Source organism: Ricinus communis, chromosome 4, assembly GCF_019578655.1.
Source record: "Ricinus communis isolate WT05 ecotype wild-type chromosome 4, ASM1957865v1, whole genome shotgun sequence".
NCBI classification, from domain to species: domain Eukaryota; kingdom Viridiplantae; phylum Streptophyta; class Magnoliopsida; order Malpighiales; family Euphorbiaceae; genus Ricinus; species Ricinus communis.
This window is the reverse complement of record NC_063259.1, coordinates 18,668,751-18,686,008: the sequence shown is the minus strand read 5'-3', so window position 1 is coordinate 18,686,008 and position 17,258 is coordinate 18,668,751. Positions and strand designations below refer to the sequence as shown.

The following is a 17,258-nucleotide window of genomic DNA, read 5'->3' as shown; positions in this document are numbered from 1 at the left end:
GAAATCTACCCAATCTGACTCTCCAAGTTTTGAATGGAATGGCTTTCTTAGTTAGGCTATGCCTCGACCCGAGTCCCCACGTTTGCTCTTTCTCCGCCCACTCACTTAAACAGACCTAACGGACTAGGACTGTCGGTTTGTTGGAACCTCGTCTCAATAAATGTGACAAACTTCATCATCAGCTCCTCCAAGTTAGATTTCTTCTTGGCTGGTAGAGGAAGCTATAATGGTCCAGCTTGCTTCTGCTGCTGTGGTGGCTACTGATGCAGTCTTTGAAAGCCTGATGGACCCTAGGCGTTGTCATTTCTCTAACCGAAGTTTGGATGATTTCACCAATCGGGGTTGTATGTATTGTTGTACAGGTTGTTCTACTGTCTAAGTGCATTACCCATATAGTCTACCTGTTCAAGGTCAGCAAAAACAATAGAAGATGAAGAATTAGAAGGTGAAGCAAACATATCTCCCACATTACAGTTTGCACCGTACTACAGCCCACCGCAAAACTCGCAGCTTATCTGGGTTGCATGAACCGGCATCTGAAGCTGGTCTAATTTCTTAGTTAGAAGTTCCACTTGAGCTGCCAAGGCTGCTATGGAGACTAGCTGGTTGACCACTCCCTGCTTGACTGGTCGACTCCTAGAGGATTGCCACTGGTAGTTGTTCATAGCCATCTCCTCTATCAAATTTTGTGCCTACTCCGGCCTGTTACTGTTCAGGGCCCCACCTATTGCAGCGTCTACCATCTGCCTAGTAGCAAGGTTCAAACCGCTGTAGAAGGTCTGGACCTGCATCCATACTGGTAGTCTATGGTACGGGCAACATCGGAGCAAGTCTTTGTACCTCTCCCAAGCATCGTACATGCTCTTGTCATCAAACTGCACAAAAGAAGATATATCATTTCTTAATCTAGCAGTTTTAGTAGGAGGAAAGTATTTATATAAAAATTTCTCAGCCAACAATCTCCATGTCATAATAGTGTTGGCTGGGAGTGACTACAACCATCTTTTCGCTCGATCCCTCAAAGAAAAAGGAAACAGCCTCAATCGAATGGTATCATCAGTTGTTCCATTTATCTTGAAGGTGTCACAAATCTCTAAAAAGTTGGCGATGTGAGCATTTGGGTCTTCGTTCGGCAATCCACCAAATTGTACACTATTTTAGACCATTTGTATCACGTTTGGCTTTATTTCAAAGTTATTGGCCCGCCACTGGTGGTTGCAATATATTCGTCTGTGTCCCCTCAAGAGAAGGTCTAGCAAACTTGTATAATGTCCTAGTTTCATCCACAGCCTGGCTGTTGTCTCCCATCCCTACTGGTATATTCACAAGGGCTTCAATCTCTATCTGCGCCTACTTTTCTTCTTGCATACGCTTCCTCAAAAGACGGAGGGATTGCTTTGGTTCAGCAAGAGGGTCTACAGGAGTAGGATTAGAGCTCCTAGTCATAAACTACCTGAAATAAAAAGGCAGCAACCAAAGAACACAAGAATGAATAAAATAATAAAGAATAGAAAAGAAATGAAAAGACAGAAAATAAAAATGGCTAGATTAACACAAACATAAATTCATTCTAGTTCACACAAAAGTGTTCCCTGGCAACGGCACCAAAAACTTGATAGTCTATTTCTGTAGCTACAATCTAAGGCAGTGAACCTATCGATCCAGACTAGCACTAACAGCGAGTATCAAGATCGTATTCTCGGGAAAGGGTGATCCTAGAACTACTACAGCGTCTTATGATATCTAACCCTAACAAAATCGATGAAGTTACTATTCTATGATTAGATGCAAGCAAGTGATTAACTAGTGTCAAACAATCTGAAAGGATTTTGTGAAACAATCAAAGGAAAAACCAAACCCAAGGGGACCTAAACTAGTTGGATTTTAGTGAAGGTAGAGATTATATTGATTACCAATTACGATTACCCATGAGCAGATTCAAAATTGAATTCATTTCCCTCTCGAGAATATTGAATCCCTAAACCTAAGAACCTAAATGATGGAATCTCTTCCTAATGATTGATTTTAGGTTAGCCTTAAGATTAAATCCATCATTATTAAGAGTTGTTAATTCTTAATCCGGCTAGTCAATTCTAAGTGATCATTAACCAGTTCTTGCTATTCGAATTTCCAATTGCTAAACGAACTTCTCAATTACATAAAGCAATCTAAGCACCATAACTCATAACGTCTGATGAATAATATGATTTCTCATTAATAATGAAAGCAAGAAGAAACAAGCATTGATAATCATAAAGTCTCATAAACATGAAAAGCAATCGAACAATATAGGAACCCAATGGGTTCAACAATTCTAGCTACTCATGCTAATAAGCAACACAAAGTAAAGAACAAATACAGAAAAGCAATTTGAAAGCATGTACACCCTTCTTCTTTAAGTCAGATGAAAAGCCCTAAATTCTCAAATTTGAATGATGAACACTAAATTGCCTCTTGAATGCCTCCAAATCCACTCTTAATCTTTAATTTGATATTTAAACCAATGTAATCCTTTCTTCAATAGGCGAAATAGTCTCCTAAAGTCGAATACTGAAGTTTGGAAAAAGATGGCTCGTGCATGTATATGTGAAATCAAGTCAGAAAATCGAACCCTAGCAAAATAATTCGCATTTGCCTATATAAATGTCTCAACACGGCCATGGTCAAGCCCGTGCTGATCAGCATGGGCAGAGTCCAGGCCGTGCTGGACCTCTGAGTCCCGCAATTTAGGGCTTCTTCTTGGTCGTGCATTCACCGGTGCTGAGCCACCACAGGTCATGATGGAGGCCATGGTGGCCTCGGAAATCATGCCAAAATGGCACTATTGAGGGTCAAGTGTTGATGGTTCAGCACGGCCAGAGTCCAAGCCGTGCTCAACCTTGAAATGCTAGCCCTTGCTCAATTTTAATGGATTATGGTCTGTATTTGCATGTATTTCCTTCAACTACTGATAATGTCCATCGATAATCACCTAAAACATGAAAGGAACCAAAACATAGGTGATTCTGGCATAAAACAAGACAACTATGCACAAAAATGGAAGTAATTAGGCATATAAACATGTATAAAACGATGCACATTAGGCAGCATAATCAGACTCAACAATCCATTATCCTTTGTTTAGCTGCCAACTAGTCTAGGTCCTCCTTGGGTTTGGTTTCTTGTCTTGATTATTCTCTTTGCTCATTCATTCTCGCAGTACATTCGGAATTAGCTTTTAGTCATTAGTAAATTTAGAAACCCCAGTTATTAATCTTAGTCTAGATAACAAGGGACGATGTAGTAACTCTAGGATTTCACTTTCCCGAGGGTCACAATATTTTTAATACTTGCCGTTGTGCTAGGCTGCATCGATAGATTCACTGCCTTATGTATTGCATCAGTCCCCTAAAAGCTTTCTTTTGTCTTTTTCAAAAATCATTTTTTTTGAATTTCTCCAAATAATTAATTTCTCACCCGCTAAAAAATCGCCAATCCTTGACTCAATGGGAAAATTGATTTTTTATGGGGGTCAAACATATGTCTCTGCTCTATTGGGGGGAATACCTGCACCAAATTCTCACCCAACGAATGGTCGACATGTCACCTTTAGCCTGTCCTCTTTCCAAACTGAGCTCGTGCGGGGTCAGCGGTAGTCCTTGCGCGAGCTCAAGGTGAACAAGCGTGAGCACAGGTGCAGGGAAAATTCCCCAGGTCAACACTTCTCCTCGCGCGAGGTCTTGGTGAAGTTGCGCATGCTCAAACTACAGACACGTGTGAGGCCATGAACCACGGGGTGTCTAAGTGGATTTGCGCAAGCTTATGTTGAAGTTGCACAAGGTCAAGGTTGAGACTAATGGTCCTTAACATTTTCTTTGTCTCTTTTCTTTTCCACTCTAGGGCAATCTCCTTAGGTCTTTTAGGATCACGGCTCCTTTTCGATCTTTAATTTGTAGCTATAAACCTTCTCATCATAGAGTTTATATAACTCTAATTTTTGAATTTTCTATGATAACACTCAACCATGTTATTTGTGACTTTAAAGTACAACCTCTTAGTCATTGGCAGCATCTTTTCAAGTGTAATTGATATCCTTGATATTACACATATTTGCATGCTTGATCTTGAGTTTTTTAGGGCAAATTATTTGTTTTTATATTAGAATCACCCTGTTTTAGTTTCCTTTGTGTCTTAGGTGTTTTTTTAGGTAAATCATCAAAGTTAGAGAGAAATCAGACCCAAATCAGGAAGAAATGGACGAATCGAGTGCACTAAACTATTCAACACGCCCGTGCTCAGTAGCACGGTTAGGGTCAGAGGGCGTGCTGAAATTCCTTACCCATGGCGAGAAGAAATAATTTGCAACACGATTCCCAAGAGTAACACGGCCTAGGACCATGCCTGCGTTGAGCAGCATGGCCCAAATCTAAGTCGTGCTGAGCGTACCAGATTTACAATTTTAGCCCAACACAACATGCATTCAAGACAAACTTTGAAAGGAAGGGGATTCGAAGAGAGAGAACTTTGGGGTATTCAACATAAACTTTGAGAGTAACCTTCCAGATGATCAAGAAGAGGAAAACGGAGATGAATTCCACTTCAACATCATCTAGATAGCTATTCTTGAGGATTAGATTGAAGATTTAAAGGAAAAAATAAGGAGATCTTGAGCTGCAAAGATTGGATTATGAGTTATTCAAGAGGGGATAGCATTTCCACCATTTGAGAAAAGGGTGTACATGTTCTTTTCAATTCTTATTTACTTTGTATTTGATTCTTGTATTAGTTTAATCATGAACATGTGTAACTAATCTTATTAAACACATTTCGGGGTGATCTTTAGCCATGCTAGGCTTATTTTATGCTTAATTGATTGAATTGTTGATTTAAGATTGTAGTTTTCATTCAAGTATAATAAAATTTTTTGTTTCTTCTTCAATGTTGAATCAATTTGAGAACTCCTTTGTAATTGAGAAATTCAATTAAGTTTGGACAACTGCTTGTGTGATTAAGTGATTTGCATCTTAGAGATAAGTGTAATAACTTACTAGAATAAGAACTAGACATTCTTATTCGTGTTAATTTAGAGATTAATATTATTCTAAAATTAATTGTTATGAAGAGATTCCAACTTTAGATCTTTAGGATTAGGAATTGGTTAACTCGAGAGAGAGGCCAATTGATTTAAGAAATTATCCACAGATTGCAATTCTTAATCAATCAATTCATAAATTATTATTTTTAAGCCGGCTAGCTAAAGGAATCCCCAATTGGATTAACTCATCTCATTGTCTTTTTCAAACTTCCATTCTCTTTATTAAACTCCAAACGCCACAAACCAAGTATGATTTGATAAGTTATGAATCAAACACAAGATTTTGGTTAGAGAACGCCACAAACTAAAAATAGTTTGATAAGTTCAAAGTTCATGCAAGAACTTAAGCAAAAACACTCACAAAGAGCAAACAAAGATTATCATTCAAAATTCTATCTTTACAAATGGATTTGGCTTTGACATTTATAGCCAAAACAAGACAAAAAAACCTAAATGGATGTCTTTTAAGCTTCCCCACCTTTTTCCCTTTAATTACCCTTAAAACTTATTAAAAGTGGCTGTTTTTAAATTGATGTCACTCATTTTTGTAACTCCCAAATGACAACTAATTATGTGCATCCATTTTGTAACTCCAAATTATGACTAATTATGTGCATCTATTTTGTAACTCTAAAAGACAACTAATCACACCATAACTTAAGAAAAACCTAATAAAATGAAAATAGAAAAAGGCTTCAAATGAATCTTATTAGACCTATGAGTTCAACCCAAACTTATTGCACTAAATTGATGATTTTGGATCCTTTTTGTAATCCTAAATCTTGGATTGAGCCTTGTTGTGTTTGAACACTCCAAATGTCTTTAATTAAGCCCAACAAAGCTTCTTGCATCCTTTTGGACTTGGATCTTGTCATTGGACCTCCTTGAAAGCTTAAAGGATCATTTGTAATTCTTGTCTTTATTGCATAATTCCCTCTCTCCTCGTAAGGATTCATCCTCAAATCAGCCTCATTGTCAACTTCATCACCTACATCAAATAAAGAAAGATCAGCAACATTAAAAGAAGCACTCACATTGCCATACTCACTTGGCAAATCTATCTTATAGGCATTGTCATTAATTCTTTCAAGGACTTGGAATGGCCCATCCCCTCTTGGCATTAATTTAGACTTCCTTTGGCTTGGAAATCTTTCCTTTCTCAAATGTACCCAAACCCAGTCACCCGGTTCAAATACAACTTTCTTTCTCCCCTTGTTGTGTTGCTTTTGATATTGTTGATTTTTTTTCTCTATTTGAGTATGCACCTTCTCATGTAAGCTTTTAACAAATTTAGCTTTTTGCTTGCCTTCAAAATTAGCCTTATCAATGGGTAATGGCAGTAAATCCATTGGAGTTAATGGATTGAACCCATATACAATCTCAAAAAGTGAACAATTTATTGTACCATGAATACTCCTATTGTATGCAAACTCAACATGTGGCAAACATTCTTCCCAATTCTTCAAATTTCTTTGAATTATTGCCCTCAATAGTTGTGAGAGAGTCCTATTAACCACCTCCTTTTGTCCATCCGTTTGTGGATGACAAGTTGTTGAGAATAGAAGCTTTGTTCCCATCTTGCTCCAAAGTGTCTTCCAAAAGTGGCTAAGGAACTTGACATCTCTATCACTGACAATTGTCCTTGGAACCCCATGCAATCTTACAATTTCTTTAAAGAACAACCCCGCAATATGAGTTGCATCATCTGTCTTGTGGCATGGAATGAAATGTGCCATTTTGCTAAACCTGTCAACAACAATAAAAATAGAATCTTTCCCTCACCTTGACCTAGGTAATCCTAGAACAAAGTCCATAGAAATGTCTACTCAAGGTTCATTAGGTATGGGAAGTGGAGTATACAACCCATGAGGCATCACTTTAGATTTAGCTTGTTTACAAGTGATGCATCTCTCACATATTTTTTGAACATCTCTTTTCATTTGTGGCCGAAAGAAATGATTTTCTAAAACATCTAAAGTCTTTCTCACACCAAAGTGCCTCATCAAACCCCCACCATGTGCCTCCCTCACAAGCAACTCTCTTAAAGAAGATTGAGGCACGCATAACTTATTTTCTTTAAAAAGAAAACCATAATGTCTATAGAACTTGTCAAACCCCCCTCTCTCACATGCCCCATATACATTAGCAAAATCATGGTCTCAATTATATAATTCCTTAATGAACTCAAAACCCAATAATTTTGCATCAAGTGTAGAAATTAGAGCATACCTTCTAGATAGAGCATCGGCAACAACATTTTCTTTACCTTGTTTGTACTTGATGATGTATGGAAAGGATTTAATAAATTCCACCCATTTAGCATGCCTACGGCTTAGCTTCCCTTGTCCTTTGAGATATTTCAAAGACTCATGGTCGGTGTGTATAATGAATTCCTTATACCAAAGATAGTGCTGCCATGTCTCTAAAACTCTTACCAAAGCATAAAACTCTTTGTCATAAGTTAAGTAGTTTAGACTTGCTCCACTTAGCTTCTCACTAAAGAATGCAATTGGTCTTCCTTCTTGCATCAATACTCCACCAATACCTATTCCACTTGCATCACACTCAACCTCAAAGGTTTTAGCAAAGTCAGGCAAAGCAAGTAAAGGTGCTGAACTAAGTTTTTCTTTTAGCAAGTTAAAAGCATCATCTTGTTCTTTTCCCCACTTAAAACCCACATTCTTTTTAATGCATTCAGTTAAAGGTGCAGTAATTGTAGAGAAATCCTTAATGAATCTCCTATAAAAGCTAGCAAGACTATGAAAACTCCTAACATCATGCACACTAGTAGGTTTTGTCCACTCTCTAATTACTTTTACTTTTTCTTGATCAACATGAATTCCCTTGTCATTAACAATATATCCAAGAAAAGTAATTTCATTAGTGCAAAAAGTGCATTTCTTAAGATTAGCATATAATGTCTCTTGCCTTAACACATCAAAAACCAGCTTTAAGTGTATTACATGCTCATATAAAGATTTGCTATACACAAGAATATCATCAAAATAAACCACTACAAACTTTCCAATGAAAGCTATGAAACATGATTCATCAATCGCATAAAAGTACTTGGAGCATTAGTTAAACCAAACGGCATGACTAACCACTCATATAATTCATGTTTTGTTTTGAAAGCAGTTTTCCATTCATCACCCTCACGCATTCTTATTTGATGATATCCAGATTTTAAATCCACTTTAGAAAACACATAAGCACCATGCAATTCATCCAACATGTCATCTAGCTTAGGTATAGGATGGCGATACTTTACCATTATTTTGTTGACGGCACGACAATCAACACACATCTTCCATGAACCATCTTTCTTAGGCACTAAAATTACAGGAACCGCACAAGGACTCATGCTTTCTCTTACGTACCCCTTATCCATAAGCTCACTCACTTGCCTTTGGATTTCTTTTGTCTCCTCGGGGTTGCATCTATATGCTAGCCTATTAGGTATGCTTGCACCCGGAATGAAATCAATTTGATGTTCAATTCCTCGAATTGGTGGTAATCCTTTAGGCACATCTTTGGGAAATAGCTCTTCATATTCCTGCAAAAGCTCAAGAACAACACTAGGCAAATCCTTATTAAGATCATTAGAAATCATCAAAACTTCCTTGTACATGAGTATAAGTAAGGGCTACCTCAAGGTTAGTGTTCTCCTCACATCACTTGGCTTTGTATACACATTCATCACGTCACTTGGCTTTGCATACACATTCATCTTTCTTCCACTCTCATCTCCCTTGTTTTCTCTCACCTTGTGTTTCCCATTACACTCACTTTTACCACTTACCTCACCTTTTTCTTTTTTCACTATTTATTGCTCCCTCCCCTGATATTCCCCATATGAAGATTCAAGCTCTTCATATTGTTGTTTAATTCTCACTTGATCATAAAAAATGGCCTTGGGAGGTAATGGTCCAAGATTAAACTTTTGTCCATCAATAGTCAAGGAATATCGATTCTTGAACCCATCATAAATCACACGCCTATCATATTGCCAAGGTCTTCCCAATAAAACATGTCCGGCATACATGGGAACCACATCACAAAGCACCTCATCCTTATATCTCCCAATGGAAAAAGAAATTAGCACTTGCTTATTTAGCTTCACAACACCACTATCATTCAACCATTGCAACTTGTAAGGCCTTGGGTGTTTGGTAGTTGGTAATTTCAATTTCTCCACAAGCAAAGTACTAGCAACATTAGTATAACTTCCATTATCAACAATCATGTTACACAACTTATTAGCAATTAAACAATGAGTATGAAACAAATTCTCACACTACTCTCCATGTTCATCGTGTTTACATTGCAAATTAAGTGTGCGTTGTACTACTAACACATCCCCTTTAGCATACTCAACATCACTAACATCCTCTAAAGTTGGCATGTCATCATTTTCATCATCATTTTCATTTTCACTTTTAGATTCAACAATTCCATCTCTAACAATCATGGTCCTCTTATTAGGGCAATCACATGCATAATGACCATGTCCAAGACACTTAAAACACTTCAAGCTTCTAGATTGATTAGCTTGATTCTCAACTTTGTTTTTGCTGCCTATTTCATTTTTATTCTTATTCTCATCCACTTTAGGCTTAGCAAATTTATCATCCTTTTTACTCTAATTCGATTTCCAATTAGAAGAACTAGAACTCGAATTAAGTTTAGAATCAAACTTACTTGCACCTTTTCACTTGAGTTGCCTTTCAATTTTCATGGCCACATTCACCATGTCCTCAAGCTCCACATAATGTTGCAACTCCACAAGATCAGCAATATTCTTGTTTAAACCATTCAAGAATCTTGCCATGGTGGCCTCTCTATCCTCCTCCATATTTGCTTTAATCATAGCCATTTCCATTTCTTTGTGGTACTCCTCCACACTCATGGTTCCTTGCCTTAGAGTTTGCAATCATTGATGCAAATCTCTATAGTAATAGTTAGGAATGAACCTCTTCCTCATGATGCATTTCATCTCCATCCATGACTCTATGGGTCTTTCTCCATTTCGTCTCTTTTCCCTACACAATTGATGCCACCAAACAGTAGCGTAATCACAAAACTCAACGACAGTAAGTTTTACCTTTTTCTCCTCCGAATAGTTATGGCATTCGAAGATCATCTCCACCTTTTGCTCCTATTCCAAGTAGACATCAGGATCATTCTTTCCTTGAAAGGAAGGAATTTTCATTTTGATGTTGCCTAGGTTGCGATCTACACCATCTTGCCTTGATCTCCTATTGTGTCTCCTAGGATGGTCATCTCCACCAAAAGTGGTTGCTTGGTCATCCTCCAAATCATCTTCGACATCATAATCCTCTTGTTCAAAGGCTAGTTGCCTTTCTCTTCTAGGCTCGTTTTGAATTCTTGTAATAGTTTCACCTTACCTTCTCACACTTTCAACAACATCATCCATTCGCCTATACATTCTTTCAAACTCTTTTTGCATTGCTTGCAAAGTTTGCTCAATGGATGCTCCAACACTACTTGAAACTTGTTCTTTTGACATTGCATGAAAACCCTGAAAAGCAAGTTAGTATAGCCTCACAAAAACACTCGTTGGCGTGTGTCTCTCAATTAAAATGTCACACCGCTCGTGTTTCACTCAAAGTTTTGGCTTTTCTCGATGCTAGTCTCACCACTATTGCCTTTTACCACTCTTGCTTTTGCTTTAGGTCCTTAGATGAACTGATCACCTAAACAAACCAAATCAGATTATGGCAATTCAATGGAGTGAAAAGAAAAAAATGTTGGTCTAGATTAAGTTGTTAGGTAAGGCCAAATTTAAAGTAGCTAGACACAAGAAAGCAATAAAATAAAATAATAGAATAGGATTTCTATGCCGTCCAAACTTTCTTTTCTTTTTTTTTTTGATCTTTTGATTCTTTCTTTTTTTATTTTTTTAATGATAATAACACAAGTGAAAAGAAATTATGAACAAGACAAATTTTTAAATTAGCATTAAGCTTTAATCCGCCTCTATTAAGCTTTGTTAATTCTTAATCCGGCTAGTTAATTATCCTTATCTCTAAGCGATTATTAACCAGTTCTTGCTATTCAAAATTCCAATTGCCAAATGGACTTCTCAATCACACAAAGCAATATAAACACACAATTCACAACGTCTCATGAATAATGCTATCTGATTAATACTGAAAGCAGGAAGAATACAAAACCAACTCAAACAATCCAACAATATAATATCAAGCCAACATAGTAAAGAAATCCCAATGGATTAAATCAGTCTAGCTAAACATGTTCATGTTTAAAACAATCTAGGAAATCAATTAAAATGAAAGAATAATGAAAATAAATGATGTACACCCTTTTCTCTCGAATTGGATGAACAACTCCAAATCTGGATCTACACTTTGACTAATCTCCCAAACTACCTCTTGAATTGCTCCACTACTGTTTTGCACTCGGAACCTTACAATTCCGGGATTCTTACTCACCGCAACTCTCTCTCGCACTCAATATTGTGCAGAAACCGAACCATCCGCCAGGGCTCTATGTCACTCCTTCCCCCTCTCTTCCTCTAACAAAAATTCATTTTTCTTATATATTTAACTCAGCACGAGCGAAGTCCAGGCCGTGTTGAAACTGTGGATCTCACTATGTAGGGTTTCACCACGGCCATGTTGCTCCCCGTGTTGGCCACCACGGGTCGTGTTGCTCCCCGTGCTGGCCACCACGGGCCGTGCTGAAGGCCGTGGTGGCTACAAAAACCATGCCCAAAGTGCCAATTTTAAGAATCAAAGCCAATGGTTGAGCACGGCTAGAGTCCAGGCCGTGCTCACTTTATGCATTGCGGGCTCTTGTCCGATCTTGATGAATTCTCATCTGTTTCCGCATGTATTAATCTATAATTGCTTAAACACCGATAACGGTCCTATAAATGTCCCTGAAATGCAAAAGAATACAAAACATGGGTGATCTGGGAATAAAAGCACAATAATTGCTAAGAACATATGCAATAATATGCAAGCAAATATGTGTAAAACTATGGATAGCTTACAGCGTGCATCCCAGCTCTACCAAGATGTGTCACAATTTGAAAGGTAATTATTGGTGGAATGGAATGAAAAGGGATGTGGCAGAGTTTGTCTCCAAGTGTCTGGCGTGTCAGCAGGTCCAATTAGAGCATCAGAAGCCGTCAGGGTTATTGCAATCGCTTTCCATGCCATAATGGAAATAAGAAAGGATTATTATGGATTTTATTTCTGGTTTACCTAAGACTTCCGCTGGTTATGATTTGATGTGCGTAAAATACACACATCTAAATAGGACTTTTAAGATTGATTTTATGGACATTTGGATGTGAATTGGTCCCAACAATCACCCTATGCGTCTGTTTGTATGCATTAGGTTCAAAAGAAGTCAAAGAATGATAAAGGGAAGAATTGGAGCATAATTGGACGTCAAAGCTGCCGAAATAAGCTAAGTACGAGCATGAGGAAGCTAAACATGGCCGTGTTGGTTTCAACACTGGCCGTCTTCCTAACACGGGCACCAACACGGCCGTTTTGGGTGCATTAGACATCAAAGAAGAAGAGGCGTTAGGGAGCACGACCACAGAGAGTAACACGGCCAGGAACACCAAATTGTGTTCCCAACACGGCCAGGAACACGGCCATGTTAGCGGCGATAGGATGAATTAATTAAAAGAAAGAGCAAGAGGAAAGAAAGGAAAGCGGGGAGAACGTCCTAAACCCTAATATTTCTCTCTCTAAGGGTTTTCTAAGCTGGAACCAAGGGAAAAGGAGACTTGGATCAAGGTTTCAATCGAATTCCCTTCAAGGATTTGAACATTGGGTGAGGTTCGTTGATTGGTTTTCAAATCGAGGAAGAGGAACAAGAATCGATTCAATTCGAGCAAGAGGAATTGGGGCTGTTTACTCTCATCCAAGGGTGTAATCGGGTTTCTCTACCTTTACTCTTTGTTGTAATTGTATTCTTGTGGATTTTGATAATGAACATGATTAGCTAGATTAATTAAATCCATTGGGATTTCTTTACTATGTTGGCTTAGTATTATATTGTTGGATTGTTTGGGTTAGTTTTATATTCTTCTTGCTTTTAGTATTAATAAGATAATGCATTATTCATGAGACGTTGTGAATTGTGTGTTTAGATTGCTTTGTGTGATTGAGAAGTCCATTTAGCAATTGGAATTTTGAATAGCAAGAACTGGTTAATAATCGCTTAGAGATAAGGATAATTAACTAGCCAGATTAAGAATTAACAAAGCTTAATAGAGGCGGATTAAAGCTTAATGCTAATTTAAGAATCAATCGTTAGGAAGAGATTCCAACTTTAGATTATTAGGTTTAGGAATTCGGTTATCTCGAGAGAGAAACCGAATTCGGTTAAGAATTCGTCCACGGGTAGCATAATTAGACTCACCGATCCTTTATCTTTTGTTTGGTTGCTAACTAGTTTAGCTTCCCTTTGGGTTTGTCTTCTTGTCTTGATTATTTCATTTATCAATTACTCCTGCATCTCCCTTAGAACTTAGCTTGTAGTTAATAGTTAGTTTAGAAATTATTCATCATCCATTTTAGGTTAATATAATAAAGAACAAAGGAGTAACTCTACGCTTTCACTTTCCCGAGGAATACGACCTTGATACTCGCCATTAGTGCTAGACTGCATCGATAGGTACACTATCTTAGATTGTAGCTAACAAAAGTAGCACACATCAAGTTTTTGGCGCCGTTGCCGGGGAATGTTTGAAAACTAGAATGAAATTTGCTATTTGTTAATTTAGCCATTTTTTATTTAATTTTTATTTCTATTTATTTCTATTTTGTTTGTACATATTCATTTAGTTAAGTTTATGATTCAGATAGTGGATGATAAGAAGGTTCAATGTTGAACTCTTTATATGACACGTTGGAAAATTGGAACAGGAACCAAGAGAGTGCTAAAAATTGGGATACCCGTGCATCTTTAGAAGCTCGAGTGGAATCATTTTGCAGGGCTACCGATCAACTCTCCACTCTTATCCTTTCATCTCAAGTCTTTTATGAATTTTGTTGTGGTTTACATTTGAGTAATGATTGTCCATTGTATAGTGATGCTGCTCATTATTCTTATAACTATGAACAGGTGAATTATACGGGAAGTTGGCCAAATGACTCGTATGGAAGCACCTACAATCAAGAGTTGAGCATTCATTCACCATTTGGATGGAGCTTAGATGGCCAAGAACTACCAGAATTTCAACAGCCGAATCTTGCACCATCAACTCAAGGTGAAGAGTTAGTGTTAGAGGAGTTGATGATGAGGTTTATTGTAAGTCTTGAGGATAGATTCCAATAAATAGAGAGGATACTTGAAGATCAACAAGCCTCAATTAAGAACATAGAGCATCAAGTTGGCTTAATCTTCAAGTTACTAGCTGAAGAGCAATTGGGAACTCCATTAAACACTACTGAGTCCAAGGAACATTTGAGCGCCGTCACTTTGCATTCAGGTGAGAATTTTTTTGGTTTATCTATTTTGTTTGACGATGATGCTTTTGTGTAGGACGACTCTTTGAACATGGAGATAGAACCAGAAAAGGAAGAGGCAAACATGATCCCTATGAAAGACTACCAACAGGAACGTATAATTGATGATGATGAGGCAGTTAGAGGAATTTTTGGTCGATTTTCCACAAGTCCCTTCGATGATGGAAGATGAGCACGAGTTATCCAATGAAGAAGTCTTGAAGGAGCTCTAGTTTCTTCTAGCAAGTGAACCAAGCCAAGGGCTAGAGAAAACCATCGACGTTCTTGAAGAGATTGCCCAACCGTCGATCCTTCCAATTGTTGAAACTCCAGCTTTCAAATTGGAAGAGCCCCTAGAGCATCATGACTACGTGCAATTATACGAGGAGCGAGTTTTGCCCATCATACTGGCAGCTTGCTTGATAGTCGGGAAGAGGAAATTGACGATTATCCCTCTAAGCGAATACTTGAAGACATTTGCTTGGAAGAAGGATGGATGGTCATCAATCCCCACCATTTGCTTTTCACCATGAGTCCAGCTAAGAAGACTCATCACATAAAAAAGAAGCGCTTTTGGGAGGCACCCCAAATTCTATTTTTCAATTTTAATAATTTACCCTTTATTGTGAACTTAGTTTGATTAGATTTTACAGTTTGTTTTTTGTAAGTTTAATTTATGTTGAGTGTATGAGTTGAGGACTTATTGGTTGTGCAGGTGAGAAAGAGTGAGAAAGTGCTGAGAATCGCAAGTTTTGCATTTTCTAGAGATCAACACGGTCGTGTTCAAGACCGTGTTCATTTACACGGACGATGTTCTAATTAAAGGAAATCAAATTAAGATGAACACGTTCACAGTAGGACGCACGGGAATTTATGCCCGACCGTGTCTCCAACACGTCCCCGTGTTCCATAAACACGAGCGTGTTCTTAGAAGTTGGTAAGTCAGAACGTTTAAATTCGCTTAACACGGCCTGATATCCAGACCGTGTTCCTGAACACGGCCCCTGTTGGTGAACACGGGCGTGTTCCGTACACTGCCTATATATACCACTTCATTTTGAAATGGCCAAAAATTTTGCTCTACCTTTAGTTTAGCAATTCTCTCCTCTCTTACTCTCTTACTTCTTATTTCTCATCTTGAAGGCTTTGGATATTGCGTTTGTCAAGTAAGTACCCTCCAACTTCATTTTCCATTTTTTTTATTTTGATATTAGTTCGAATTTATGTTTTCTTTGTATTCGAATTTGTGTTTCAATTTTTTTTTAGTTTATTTCCTTATTTTATTATTTGGTGCATGCATTTACATTCATGTTTGTGCTTAATTTTCTTTTGTTTTCTTTAATTTAGTTTATATACCTAACTTGCTCACATTTTCCGTTTTTCTTTTCTACCATTATTCATGATTGTGATTAATTCTTTATTTTCCTCTTTATTAGTATTGTTGGCAGCTAAACAATAGGCTCTGTCATATATAGTCAACTCTGTTGTATCTGTTTTATATTAGCATGTTGGTTTGCCTTGTGATGGATTATGGCGAAGTTAAACTCCATGTGGATGAATTGAAAATTTAATTGGTTAGCATTGGTTGGCAGTGTTGTGGATTGAATTTTCTTTGCAGGATATTGAGCGGTTTAATTTTATCAAGTTAAATCGTTCAGTTTGTCCATTTTATGCCGTTATGCTGCCAGAATTTCGTTGATCCTTAGTACTAAAAATTTCTTTTTCAGGTACCATGTCCACCAGATGAGGATCAGGAGTTTACAAGAGGAGGCAGACTGATGGTTCCTCTTCCTCTCGATCGTTAGGCGCTGCACCGACTAGTTCAGGCCAAATTAGACAACCGCAGTGCCATCGATTCCTACTTTTCCAAAGGCAGCCAACCTTTGAGCAGAGATATCAATCAATGAGGCACAAAGATTTGGGAAAGGGGCGTAGAATAGACTGGCCAGCACTGGAAACTGGACTTGCAGCTGCAGTCCGCCGATATCTTGAGATGCCCCCATTTCAGCATTATTTTGAGATAGTTGAACCAACATATAGGGAGTTGACTATGGAGTTTGCCAGCACTTTCTTTCTGCAGAGCCAGTTGCGGGACTTCCAACAACCAGATGCGATCAGTTTCAGACTAGCAAAGGAGACTTTCACGATGAGTGTACAGTAGTTTGGGATACACTTGGGCTTGTGAACTGAGGAGGATGCAGCTGGAGAGGTTTATAGTCGTTGTATACACACGCCTGGTGTGTCATATCCACAGATGTGGGCCAAGATTTCTGATGACACCGAGGGGTACAGTGCCAGCCAGTCCAAGGCGTCTAACTTGCCTGAGGGACTGCGGTACTTGCATGCATTGCTGGCTAGGACCATCACTAGCAGGGGAGATAGCGGTGGTGTAGTTACCCAGCCGGACCTATTTATACTTTACAGCATGCACTAGCACCAGTCCGTCGATATGGGATACTTGTTGGCCAGACAGATTAGTGCCTTCTGCAACAACACAAAGAAGGTATTTTTCTATTTTGGGACTTACATTACTCGACTGGCTAGGAGCTTAGGAGTTTTGGAGGAGGCGATACCACATCTGACAGAGCTGGGAGTGATGGAGACGTTGGGACTTCCCCAATTGGTTAGTATGGGGATGGTGACTCGTAGGCAGGGTCCGTTAGGACCAG

At 38.3% G+C, this 17,258-nt stretch overlaps 1 non-coding gene across 1 annotated transcript; it reads left to right on the top strand.

Annotated features, from left to right (window-relative positions):
• Positions 1 to 801: 801 nt before the first annotated feature.
• LOC112534442 lies at positions 802 to 908 on the top strand. Its single transcript, XR_003078730.1, has one exon. It is a non-coding gene; the product is annotated as a small nucleolar RNA R71 (small nucleolar RNA).
• Positions 909 to 17,258: the final 16,350 nt, after the last annotated feature.